Below are 14271 nucleotides of genomic sequence, written 5' to 3'. Positions count from 1 at the left end.
TATTTAGTTGTGTATACATTTAAAGGTAAGTTTAAAACCAAACGATAAATTTTGTCTACGTTAGGACAGTTTAACTGAGGCGCCACGGTAGCCGAGCGGTTAGAGGCGAGACCCGCAAAGCTAATATGCATTGTGGTACTGGGTTCGATTCCCGGTCTTTAGGCCTTGGGTTTTATTTAATGGTTAATAAAAGAAATTTACAGTAAAGTATGTTTGCTAGTCGCCTAATTGGCAGTTGAACGTTAACCCCGCCTGAAAAAATAGGTGATTACTTTACTTTACTACCACTACTACAGTTTAACTGAGTAGGGTCTTCGTTTAGTTTATAAAATTCTATTCTATGAGTATATAAGATATCTAGCGTGTGATGCCTTGTGTATGCATTTAAATCTTTTTGCGGATATCCTGTACAGGATTTGTCAGGAAGAAGAGGAAAACGACATTACACCTTGATTGGATATTAGGTTCTTCAGAGCAAAGGATTGGGTGTGCTCAAGAGTTTAGCTCTTCGGAGAAGCATTTTTTACTTTCAGGAGCCTGTGTCTCTTTCTCAAGCCTAAATCGACGAGACTTGCCTAGAAGAGGGGTGCTACTAACCTAGAGGGAGTGTTCACAATGGTTCGCAGCCTACTTAGGCCATCTATCCAATCCCAGGAAGTCTGGTGAGCAGGAAAATTAAATTTAATAGTTTCATTGGGGAACTGATTGAACTTCACTCACCCATAAATGTTATTTTCAATCAGATTATATTATTAAATTTGTCGTGAAGTAAGTGCCAGTCGACAATAGTGAACTGTACCTCTTTGGGAGTTTCACCAATGGGTGAATTCTCCCCTCATGTATTCATGTATCTATTCCATTATCATGTTGTATCAGCTTCACTTGATGCAGAATTATTCTGCAGTTGTGAAAATAAATAAATTAAAAAAAAAAAAAAAAAAATTTGTCGTATGAAAAATAATAGAAATTATCGGACAGAATCTGAGTAATTATATACAACTTGAAAACAGAAAAGTTACGAGGTTGAAATTGGGTTGACTGTATTGCAGATATGATGGCGATTTATCTGTAAATAGATCTGCGATGATGCAGCAGGGAGTTAGAGAGCAGATGGGCTGGGTAGAGAGGATTACAGGAACAAATGTAGTTGGTATGTTCGTGTACAGCCAGAGGCCAGTAATGTTACGTCAACAATCTACAAGTTGACCAACAACCACCAGCACGATTTGGTCAGCGACTGTATGTAGAGTGTCGGCTCTAACATTCAACATTACAGTGCTGCAGGGGTTTGTTCGCAGGTACATGGCTCACATTATACAGTGTTAAATCATTGATTAACAAGCCACTTATACAAACCCACTTACACATTCCAACTACATTTACACAAGCGCTTTACACAATTTAATACCATTACCCAGAAAAATATACCCAGATTGAGCATTCATACAGATTACATTTCAATTAGCATAGTTTTAACTCTTTATTTTCTTGTTAGGTCCGATTTTTTGAAAAATATTTAATTGTTCACTAATAGTATACAGTTCTTTAAAGATGAGAGGTCCACATCCAATCCAGAAAACTTCCACAATCCTAAATTTTCCTGGAAAGTATTTTTCGGATATTAAAGCTTTATTTTCTGGACTCAACTTTTTATTAAATTTTTTCTTTCTTTCACTAGAGCAGTGGTTCCCAAAGTGGTCCCTACGGACCCCCAGGGGTCCTCGGTATCATTCAGGGGGTCCGTGGAAAATAAAAATTGATTTGGGGGTCCCTGAACTACGTCAGGGGGGTCCGCGCAAAGGTTCAGTATAAAATAATAAAACTGTGATCCATTTTTAATATTATGGAAATTAGAAACTAACAAGGTGACCAATTAAATTTAATCAAAACTAAAAGCGTAATATCTGCGTTTGTTGCGAAACGTTTTCTGTAAAAACAAAACTTGGGAAGAGGAGAATGTTCTTTCGAAATTGGAAATAGAGATGCAAGATTTGTCGAACACTTACCGGCTCTTCATGCAGACCTAAACCAAAGATTTGCAGACATTCTTCACTTGGACATTCCCGATTGGGTGTTAAACCCTTTTGTGCGTGGACAAACTCAGATCCCAAACACAGATGGATCCATACTAATACAGGAAGCAGCTTATTGAAATATCCACAAATGAGACCTAAACCAATGTTTGAACAAGGATTCTGGTTACAAAAACAGATCCCAATTTTATATCCTGCATTATGGATCATTGTACAGAAGTTGTTGACTGCTTTCCCGCCTTCCTGTTTGGTAGAACGTGGATTCAGAGCCGTTTTGAACTGAACCTTATCACAAAAAAAAAAAAAAAAATCGACTAGAATATAGTACTCGAGGATTTGCGGTTGCTACTCACAAACATTGAGCCGGATATAAATACACTCATAACATCTCATCACGTTCATCCAAATTATTAATTTTTTTTTTTTAATTTTATTTTAAACAAAAGTTATAATTTCAATAAATACTTCTTCAACAAAATGCTTTTTTAAATTTGTAATTTTTATACTATGCATTTGTGTAGCTTTTTCGATTGGGGGTCCGTGGGCAAGTTTTGACTATAAAAAGAGGCCCATGGGCAAGTTTTGATCATAAAAAGGAGTCCATGGGTCAAAAAAGTTTGGGAAGCACTGAACTAGAGGAAGGTGAAACATTCTTTAAACTAACCAAACTCTCTAATGATAGCATCATGTGAGTGTGGCTTACTGAAGTGCAGAAATGTTACCATGGCCCGATTTATCGTTCTAACAATTTATCGCATTAACGTTTAATTTACTCATTCGCTTAACGAGTTTTCTTTTAGCTCAAACTACGGAATTAACGCCAAGAAATAAAAAATTTAGTTTAAAAAAGTTGTGTACATAAATATAAGCCTAAAGACAAATATGTTGTTGAAGAACTTCAAACACTGTGCAGTAAACTCTCAAAAAAAAAAAAGGATGTTCAACCTTGGCCAAAAGTATTCTAAAGATAAAACGGGCTGGTTTTTGGAAGAGTCTTTCAATGAAATCCTAAACGTTTCATCCTTTACCAGGGAACCACTGATAGACCTGTTGTTGACACTACTACCCAGTTTGGGCTGTCAGATCTAAGGCGGTTGAAATTACTGTACGTGAATCATATACTCTGTGTTGCCATAGCTGGTTTACAAAGAACTATGTACTATGAGTAATGTGAATAGTACAGAGAACCTGCACCACTTCCCATGGTAAGGCTTCCAACCGGTCTACATTTCGACTGAGAGGATCTTGGCGTGGAATTCTTATCACCACAGTTTAAGTAATCCAGAAGTTTGTATAAGTTTGATAAGCTTTGTTAGACAGACGTGGAATTATAGAATTTCATTATTGATTCCCTAATTATTACTATTTTATTTCCTAATTTTATATGTGAAACTGCCATCAGAGGGGGCTGCCGACAACGCCACACAGCCTGAAGGTTAGGTTATAGTCTAGGAAGGTTTAGCGTCATTTTAGAGTGTTTACGTTACAGTTTTTCATAGCGTTTAACGACGGTGAAATATAACTAGTAATTTTATTTTGTAAGACGGATTTCAAAAACAGATTTTATTATTCTGTAAAGAATATAATTTTATAAAAAAATTAATACAAAACATTAATACATACCAGAGTTGGGCACTGATTAAAAAAAAATTAAATTCAAACTTTAATTGATTAAATTTTTTAATTGTCTGAATTTATTTTTAATTTTAATCAGAATTTAATCGTAAATTTAATCATATGACAATTCTTTAATCAATTAAATTTCAGATTTAATCGTTAATCAAACTAATTTAATCAAACTAAAAAAATTATGATTAAATCTGAGAATTAAATTGAACTTTAATTTTAATCACCGAATTAGTTCAATTTCAATCGTTAATCAAACTAATTTAATCATCCACTTTTATGGCTTTTCAACCAATGGTTCGAACCACGTTTAGGCGAGGCCCTTTTTCTGAGCGTCTTCAATAAATACTTTTCGGTTAATTTTTGTAGACTTGGGCTTCTTCATGAGTCTCTAGACCAGTGGTTCTTAACCTTTTCATAGACGCGGAACACAATTATATGTATATATTTTTCTCGCGGAATACTAACATTAAATAATTTGAAATTCGGTATTTAGCAAGAACTTAAAATTAAAAAAAAAGAACAATTTTTTGTTTTCGTAGCTTTCCTAAGTTTCTAAATTTCAATACATTTAAAATTGAAATTTCGCGGAACATTTGGACCATATTCGCGGAACACCGGTTAAGAACCACTGCTTTATATCTTCTAAAATTATAGATCTGTGAACAAAATAACTATAGTTTATAATTGAGAAAAACAAAGTGTATAAGAGAACAAAATTCCATATCAATACGTGGTTCACAGTGGGAGATATAGAACGGCCACAATTTTACAGAATTTCATGACCCAAAAATTTTTCAACCCTTTATATCTTCTAAAATTATAGATCTGTGCACAAAATAACTATAGTTTATAATTGAGAAAAACAAAGTGTACAAGAGAACAAAATTCCATACCAATAGGTGGTACACAGTGGGAGATATAAAACGGCCACAATTTTACAGAATTTCATGACCCAAAAAATTTTCAACCCTTTATATCTTCTAAAATTATAGATCTGTGCACAAAATAACTAGTTTATAATTGAGAAAAACAAAGTGTAAAGGAGAACAAAATTCCATATCAATATGTGGTTCACAGTGAGAGATATAGAACGGCCACAATTTTACAGAATTTCATGACCCAAAAAATATTCAACCCTTTATATCTTCTACCTTTTTAGATTTGTGCACAAAATAACTATAGTTTATAATTTAGAAAAACAAAGTGTACAAGAGAACAAAATTCCATACCAATACGTGGTACACAGTGGGAGATATAAAACGGCCACAATTTTACAGAATTTCATGACCCAAAAAATTTTCAACCCTTTATATCTTCTAAAATTATAGATCTGTGCACAAAATAACTATAGATTATAATTGAGAAAAACAAAGTGTACAAGAGAACAAAATTTCATACGAATACGTGGTTTACGGTGGGAGATATAAAACGGCCATAATTTTACAGAATTTCATGACCCTAAAAATTTTCAACCCTTTATATCTTCTAGTTTTTTAGATCAGTGCACAAAATAACATTAATTTATCATTGAGAAAAACAAAGTGTATAAGAGAACAAAATTCCATATCAATACGTGGTTCTCAGTGGGAGATATAGAACGGCCATAATTTTACAGAATTTCATGACCCAAAAAATTTTCAACCCTTTATATCTTCTACCTTTCTAGATCTGTGCACAAAATAACTATAGTTTATAATTGAGGAAAACAAAGTGTATAAGAGAACAAAATTCCATATCAATACGTGGTACTCAGTGGGAGATATAGAACGGCCATAATTTTACAGAATTTCATGACCCAAAAAATTTTCAACCCTTTATATCTTCTAAAATTATAGATCTGTGCACAAAATAACTATAGTTTATAATTGAGAAAAACAAAGTGTATAAGAGAACAAAATTCCATATCAATAGGTGGTTCACAGTGGGAAATATAGAACGGCCACAATTTTACAGAATTTCATGACCCAAAAAATTTTCAACCCTTTATATCTTCTAAAATTATAGATCTGTGCACAAAATAACTATAGTTTATAATTGAGAAAAACAAAGTGTATAAGAGAACAAAATTCCATATCAATAGGTGGTTCACAGTGGGAAATATAGAACGGCCACAATTTTACAGAATTTCATGACCCAAAAAATTTTCAACCCTTTATATCTTCTACCTTTTTAGATTTGTGCACAAAATAACTATAGTTTATAATTGAGAAAAACAAAGTCTACAAGAGAACAAAATTCCATATCAATACGTGGTTCACAGTGAGAGATATAGAACGGCCACAATTTTACAGAATTTCATGACCCAAAAAATATTCAACCCTATATATCTTCTACCTTTTTAGATTTGTGCACAAATAACATTAATTTATAATTTAGAAAAACAAAGTGTACAAGAGAACAAAATTCCATACCAATACGTGGTTCTCAGTGGGAGATATAAAACGGCCACAATTTTACAGAATTTCATGACCCAAAAAATTTTCAACCCTTTATATCTTCTAAAATTATAGATCTGTGCACAAAATAACTATAGATTATAATTGAGAAAAACAAAGTGTACAAGAGAACAAAATTTCATATGAATACGTGGTTTACGGTGGGAGATAAAACGGCCATAATTTTACAGAATTTCATGACCCAAAAAATTTTCAACCCTTTATATCTTCTACCTTTCTAGATCTGTGCACAAAATAACTATAGTTTATAATTGAGGAAAACAAAGTGTATAAGAGAACAAAATTCCATATCAATACGTGGTACTCAGTGGGAGATATAGAACGGCCATAATTTTACAGAATTTCATGACCCAAAAAATTTTCAACCCTTTATATCTTCTAAAATTATAGATCTGTGCACAAAATAACTATAGTTTATAATTGAGAAAAACAAAGTGTATAAGAGAACAAAATTCCATATCAATAGGTGGTTCACAGTGGGAAATATAGAACGGCCACAATTTTACAGAATTTCATGACCCAAAAAATTTTCAACCCTTTATATCTTCTAAAATTATAGATCAGTGCACAAAATAACTATAGTTTATAATTGAGAAAAACAAAGTGTATAAGAGAACAAAGTTCCATATCAATACGTGGTTCACAGTGGGAGATATAGAACGGCCACAATTTTACAGAATTTCATGACCCAAAAAATTTTCAACCCTTTATATCTTCTAAAATTATAGATCTGTGCACAAAATAACTATAGTTTATAATTGAGAAAAATAAAGTGTACAGGAGAACAAAATTCCATACCAATACGTGGTTCACAGTGGGAGATATAGAACGCAACTATTTTACAGAATTTCATGACCCAAAAAATTTTCAACCCTTTATATCTTCTACCTTTTTAGATTTGTGCACAAAATAACTATAGTTTATAATTGAGAAAAACAAAGTGTACAAGAGAACAAAATTCCATATCAATACGTGGTTCACAGTGAGAGATATAGAACGGCCACAATTTTACAGAATTTCATGACCCAAAAAATATTCAACCCTTTATATCTTCTACCTTTTTAGATTTGTGCACAAATAACATTAATTTATAATTTAGAAAAACAAAGTGTACAAGAGAACAAAATTCCATACCAATACGTGGTTCTCAGTGGGAGATATAAAACGGCCACAATTTTACAGAATTTCATGACCCAAAAAATTTTCAACCCTTTATATCTTCTAAAATTATAGATCTGTGCACAAAATAACTATAGATTATAATTGAGAAAAACAAAGTGTACAAGAGAACAAAATTTCATATGAATACGTGGTTTACGGTGGGAGATAAAACGGCCATAATTTTACAGAATTTCATGACCCAAAAAATTTTCAACCCTTTATATCTTCTAAAATTATAGATCTGTGCACAAAATAACTATAGTTTATAATTGAGAAAAACAAAGTGTATAAGAGAACAAAATTCCATATCAATAGGTGGTTCACAGTGGGAAATATAGAACGGCCACAATTTTACAGAATTTCATGACCCAAAAAATTTTCAACCCTTTATATATTCTAAAATTATAGATCTGTGCACAAAATAACTATAGATTATAATTGAGAAAAACAAAGTGTACAAGAGAACCAAATTTCATACGAATACGTGGTTTACGGTGGGAGATATAAAACGGCCATAATTTTACAGAATTTCATGACCCTAAAAATTTTCAACCCTTTATATCTTCTACTTTTTTAGATCAGTGCACAAAATAACATTAATTTATCATTGAGAAAAACAAAGTGTATAAGAGAAGAAAATTCCATATCAATACGTGGTTCTCAGTGGGAGATATAGAACGGCCATAATTTTACAGAATTTCATGACCCAAAAAATTTTCAACCCTTTATATCTTCTACCTTTCTAGATCTGTGCACAAAATAACTATAGTTTATAATTGAGGAAAACAAAGTGTATAAGAGAACAAAATTCCATATCAATACGTGGTACTCAGTGGGAGATATAGAACGGCCATAATTTTACAGAATTTCATGACCCAAAAAATTTTCAACCCTTTATATCTTCTAAAATTATAGATCTGTGCACCAAATAACTATAGTTTATAATTGAGAAAAACAAAGTGTATAAGAGAACAAAATTCCATATCAATAGGTGGTTCACAGTGGGAAATATAGAACGGCCACAATTTTACAGAATTTCATGACCCAAAAAATTTTCAACCCTTTATATCTTCTAAAATTATAGATCAGTGCACAAAATAACTATAGTTTATAATTGAGAAAAACAAAGTGTATAAGAGAACAAAGTTCCATATCAATACCTGGTTCACAGTGGGAGATATAGAACGGCCACAATTTTACAGAATTTCATGACCCACAAAATTTTCAACCCTTTATATCTTCTAAAATTATAGATCTGTGCACAAAATAACTATAGTTTATAATTGAGAAAAATAAAGTGTACAGGAGAACAAAATTCCATACCAATACGTGGTTCACAGTGGGAGATATAGAACGCAACTATTTTACAGAATTTCATGACCCTAAAAATTTTCAACCCTTTATATCTTCTAATTTTTTAGATCAGTGCACAAAATAACATTAATTTATCATTAAGAAAAACAAAGTGTATAAGAGAACAAAATTCCATATCAATACGTGGTTCTCAGTGGGAGATATAGAACGGCCATAATTTTACAGAATTTCATGACCCAAAAAATTTTCAACCCTTTATATCTTCTAAAATTATAGATCTGTGCACAAAAAAACTATAGTTTATAATTGAGAAAAACAAAGTGTATAAGAGAACAAAATTCCATATCAATAGGTGGTTCACAGTGGGAAATATAGAACGGCCACAATTTTACAGAATTTCATGACCCAAAAAATTTTCAACCCTTTATATCTTCTAAAATTATAGATCAGTGCACAAAATAACTATAGTTTATAATTGAGAAAAACAAAGTGTATAAGAGAACAAAGTTCCATATCAATACCTGGTTCACAGTGGGAGATATAGAACGGCCACAATTTTACAGAATTTCATGACCCAAAAAATTTTCAACCCTTTATATCTTCTAAAATTATAGATCTGTGCACAAAATAACTATAGTTTATAATTGAGAAAAATAAAGTGTACAGGAGAACAAAATTCCATACCAATACGTGGTTCACAGTGGGAGATATAGAACGCAACTATTTTACAGAATTTCATGACCCAAAAAATTTTCAACCCTTTATATCTTCTACCTTTTTAGATTTGTGCACAAAATAACTATAGTTTATAATTGAGAAAAACAAAGTCTACAAGAGAACAAAATTCCATATCAATACGTGGTTCACAGTGAGAGATATAGAACGGCCACAATTTTACAGAATTTCATGACCCAAAAAATATTCAACCCTTTATATCTTCTACCTTTTTAGATTTGTGCACAAAATAACTATAGTTTATAATTTAGAAAAACAAAGTGTACAAGAGAACAAAATTCCATACCAATACGTGGTACACAGTGGGAGATATAAAACGGCCACAATTTTACAGAATTTCATGACCCAAAAAATTTTCAACCCTTTATATCTTCTAAAATTATAGATCTGTGCACAAAATAACTATAGATTATAATTGAGAAAAACAAAGTGTACAAGAGAACAAAATTTCATACGAATACGTGGTTTACGGTGGGAGATATAAAACGGCCATAATTTTACAGAATTTCATGACCCTAAAAATTTTCAACCCTTTATATCTTCTAGTTTTTTAGATCAGTGCACAAAATAACATTAATTTATCATTGAGAAAAACAAAGTGTATAAGAGAACAAAATTCCATATCAATACGTGGTTCTCAGTGGGAGATATAGAACGGCCATAATTTTACAGAATTTCATGACCCAAAAAATTTTCAACCCTTTATATCTTCTAAAATTATAGATCAGTGCACAAAATAACTATAGTTTATAATTGAGAAAAACAAAGTGTATAAGAGAACAAAGTTCCATATCAATACGTGGTTCACAGTGGGAGATATAGAACGGCCACAATTTTACAGAATTTCATGACCCAAAAAATTTTCAACCCTTTATATCTTCTAAAATTATAGATCTGTGCACAAAATAACTATAGTTTATAATTGAGAAAAATAAAGTGTACAGGAGAACAAAATTCCATACCAATACGTGGTTCACAGTGGGAGATATAGAACGCAACTATTTTACAGAATTTCATGACCCAAAAAATTTTCAACCCTTTATATCTTCTACCTTTTTAGATTTGTGCACAAAATAACTATAGTTTATAATTGAGAAAAACAAAGTCTACAAGAGAACAAAATTCCATATCAATACGTGGTTCACAGTGAGAGATATAGAACGGCCACAATTTTACAGAATTTCATGACCCAAAAAATATTCAACCCTTTATATCTTCTACCTTTTTAGATTTGTGCACAAAATAACTATAGTTTATAATTTAGAAAAACAAAGTGTACAAGAGAACAAAATTCCATACCAATACGTGGTACACAGTGGGAGATATAAAACGGCCACAATTTTACAGAATTTCATGACCCAAAAAATTTTCAACCCTTTATATCTTCTAAAATTATAGATCTGTGCACAAAATAACTATAGATTATAATTGAGAAAAACAAAGTGTACAAGAGAACAAAATTTCATACGAATACGTGGTTTACGGTGGGAGATATAAAACGGCCATAATTTTACAGAATTTCATGACCCTAAAAATTTTCAACCCTTTATATCTTCTACTTTTTTAGATCAGTGCACAAAATAACATTAATTTATCATTGAGAAAAACAAAGTGTATAAGAGAAGAAAATTCCATATCAATACGTGGTTCTCAGTGGGAGATATAGAACGGCCATAATTTTACAGAATTTCATGACCCAAAAAATTTTCAACCCTTTATATCTTCTACCTTTCTAGATCTGTGCACAAAATAACTATAGTTTATAATTGAGGAAAACAAAGTGTATAAGAGAACAAAATTCCACATCAATACGTGGTACTCAGTGGGAGATATAGAACGGCCATAATTTTACAGAATTTCATGACCCAAAAAATTTTCAACCCTTTATATCTTCTAAAATTATAGATCTGTGCACAAAATAACTATAGTTTATAATTGAGAAAAACAAAGTGTATAAGAGAACAAAATTCCATATCAATAGGTGGTTCACAGTGGGAAATATAGAACGGCCACAATTTTACAGAATTTCATGACCCAAAAAATTTTCAACCCTTTATATATTCTAAAATTATAGATCTGTGCACAAAATAACTATAAATTATAATTGAGAAAAACAAAGTGTACAAGAGAACAAAATTTCATACGAATACGTGGTTCACAGTGGAAGATATAGAACGGCCATAACATTACAGAATTTCATGACCCAAAAAATTTTCAACCCTTTATATCTTCTAAAATTATAGATCAGTGCACAAAATAACTATAGTTTATAATTGAGAAAAACAAAGTGTATAAGAGAACAAAGTTCCATATCAATACGTGGTTCACAGTGGGAGATATAGAACGGCCACAATTTTACAGAATTTCATGACCCAAAAAATTTTCAACCCTTTATATCTTCTAAAATTATAGATCTGTGCACAAAATAACTATAGTTTATAATTGAGAAAAACAAAGTGTACAGGAGAACAAAATTCCATACCAATACGTGGTTCACAGTGGGAGATATAGAACGCAACTATTTTACAGAATTTCATGACCCAAAAAATTTTCAACCCTTTATATCTTCTACTTTTTTAGATTTGTGCACAAAATAACTATAGTTTATAATTGAGAAAAACAAAGTCTACAAGAGAACAAAATTCCATACAATACGTGGTTCACAGTGGGAGATATAAAACGGCCACAATTATACAGAATTTCATGACCCAAAAAATTTTCAACCCTTTATATCTTCTGAAATTATAGATCTGTGCACAAAATAACTGTAGATTATAATTGAGAAAAACAAAGTGTAAAGAGAACAAAATTTCATACAAATACGTGGTTCTCAGTGGGAGATATAGAACGGCCATAATTTTACAGAATTTCATGACCCAAAAAATTTTCAACCCTTTATATCTTCTCCCTGTCTAGATCTGTGCACAAAATAACTATAGTTTATAATTGAGGAAAACAAAGTGTATTAGAGAACAAAATTGCATATCAATACGTGGTACTCAGTGGGAGATATAGAACGGCCATAATTTTACAGAATTTCATGACCCAAAAAATTTTCAACCCTTTATATCTTCTACCTTTCTAGATCTGTGCACAAAATAACTATAGTTTATAATTGAGGAAAACAAAGTGTATAAGAGAACAAAATTCCATATCAATACGTGGTACTCAGTGGGAGATATAGAACGGCCATAATTTTACAGAATTTCATGACCCAAAAAATTTTCAACCCTTTATATCTTCTAAAATTATAGATTAGTGCACAAAATAACTATAGTTTATAATTGAGAAAAACAAAGTGTATAAGAGAACAAAGTTCCATATCAATACGTGGTTCACAGTGGGAGATATAGAACGGCCACAATTTTACAGAATTTCATGACCCAAAAAATTTTCAACCCTTTATATCTTCTAAAATTATAGATCTGTGCACAAAATAACTATAGTTTATAATTGAGAAAAACAAAGTGTACAGGAGAACAAAATTCCATACCAATACGTGGTTCACAGTGGGAGATATAGAACGCAACTATTTTACAGAATTTCATGACCCAAAAAATTTTCAACCCTTTATATCTTCTACTTTTTTAGATTTGTGCACAAAATAACTATAGTTTATAATTGAGAAAAACAAAGTCTACAAGAGAACAAAATTCCATACAATACGTGGTTCACAGTGGGAGATATAAAACGGCCACAATTATACAGAATTTCATGACCCAAAAAATTTTCAACCCTTTATATCTTCTGAAATTATAGATCTGTGCACAAAATAACTAAAGTTTATAATTGAGAAAAACAAAGTGTATAAGAGAACAAAATTCCATATCAATAGGTGGTTCACAGTGGGAAATATAGAACGGCCACAATTTTACAGAATTTCATGACCCAAAAAATTTTCAACCCTTTATATCTTCTAAAATTATAGATCAGTGCACAAAATAACTATAGTTTATAATTGAGAAAAACAAAGTGTATAAGAGAACAAAGTTCCATATCAATACGTGGTTCACAGTGGGAGATATAGAACGGCCACAATTTTACAGAATTTCATGACCCAAAAAATTTTCAACCCTTTATATCTTCTAAAATTATAGATCTGTGCACAAAATAACTATAGTTTATAATTTAGAAAAACAAAGTGTACAAGAGAACAAAACTCCATACCAATACGTGGTACACAGTGGGAGATATAAAACGGCCACAATTTTACAGAATTTCATGACCCAAAAAATTTTCAACCCTTTATATCTTCTAAAATTATAGATCTGTGCACAAAATAACTATAGATTATAATTGAGAAAAACAAAGTGTACAAGAGAACAAAATTTCATACGAATACGTGGTTTACGGTGGGAGATATAAAACGGCCATAATTTTACAGAATTTCATGACCCTAAAAATTTTCAACCCTTTATATCTTCTACTTTTTTAGATCAGTGCACAAAATAACATTAATTTATCATTGAGAAAAACAAAGTGTATAAGAGAACAAAATTCCATATCAATACGTGGTTCTCAGTGGGAGATATAGAACGGCCATAATTTTACAGAATTTCATGACCCAAAAAATTTTCAACCCTTTATATCTTCCACCTTTCTAGATCTGTGCACAAAATAACTATAGTTTATAATTGAGGAAAACAAAGTGTATAAGAGAACAAAATTCCATATCAATACGTGGTACTCAGTGGGAGATATAGAACGGCCATAATTTTACAGAATTTCATGACCCAAAAAATTTTCAACCCTTCATATCTTCTAAAATTATAGATCTGTGCACAAAATAACTATAGTTTATAATTGAGAAAAACAAAGTGTATAAGAGAACAAAATTCCATATCAATAGGTGGTTCACAGTGGGAAATATAGAACGGCCACAATTTTACAGAATTTCATGACCCAAAAAATTTTCAACCCTTTATATATTCTAAAATTATAGA

At 31.3% G+C, this 14271-nt stretch overlaps 1 protein-coding gene across 4 annotated transcripts in view; it reads right to left on the bottom strand.

Moving 5' to 3' along the window:
• The window catches only part of LOC141448736 (uncharacterized), a 135586-nt gene that overhangs the window by 80718 nt on the left and 40597 nt on the right, over positions 1–14271 (bottom strand). Inside the window, exon 1 of one of the 4 annotated variants that reach the window (XM_074117315.1) lies at positions 3657–3749. The exons of the other annotated variants lie outside the window; for them this stretch is intronic. The gene's annotated coding sequence lies outside the window, so the exon portion shown is untranslated. Of the gene's footprint in view, positions 1–3656; positions 3750–14271 lie in introns of those variants that run through there. 4 annotated transcript variants of the gene reach the window in all.

Source organism: Rhodnius prolixus, unplaced genomic scaffold (assembly GCF_049639745.1).
Source record: "Rhodnius prolixus isolate KJV_2025 unplaced genomic scaffold, Rpr scaffold_2, whole genome shotgun sequence".
NCBI classification, from domain to species: Eukaryota; Metazoa; Arthropoda; class Insecta; order Hemiptera; family Reduviidae; genus Rhodnius; species Rhodnius prolixus.
This window is presented reverse-complemented; position numbering and strand designations above follow the sequence as displayed.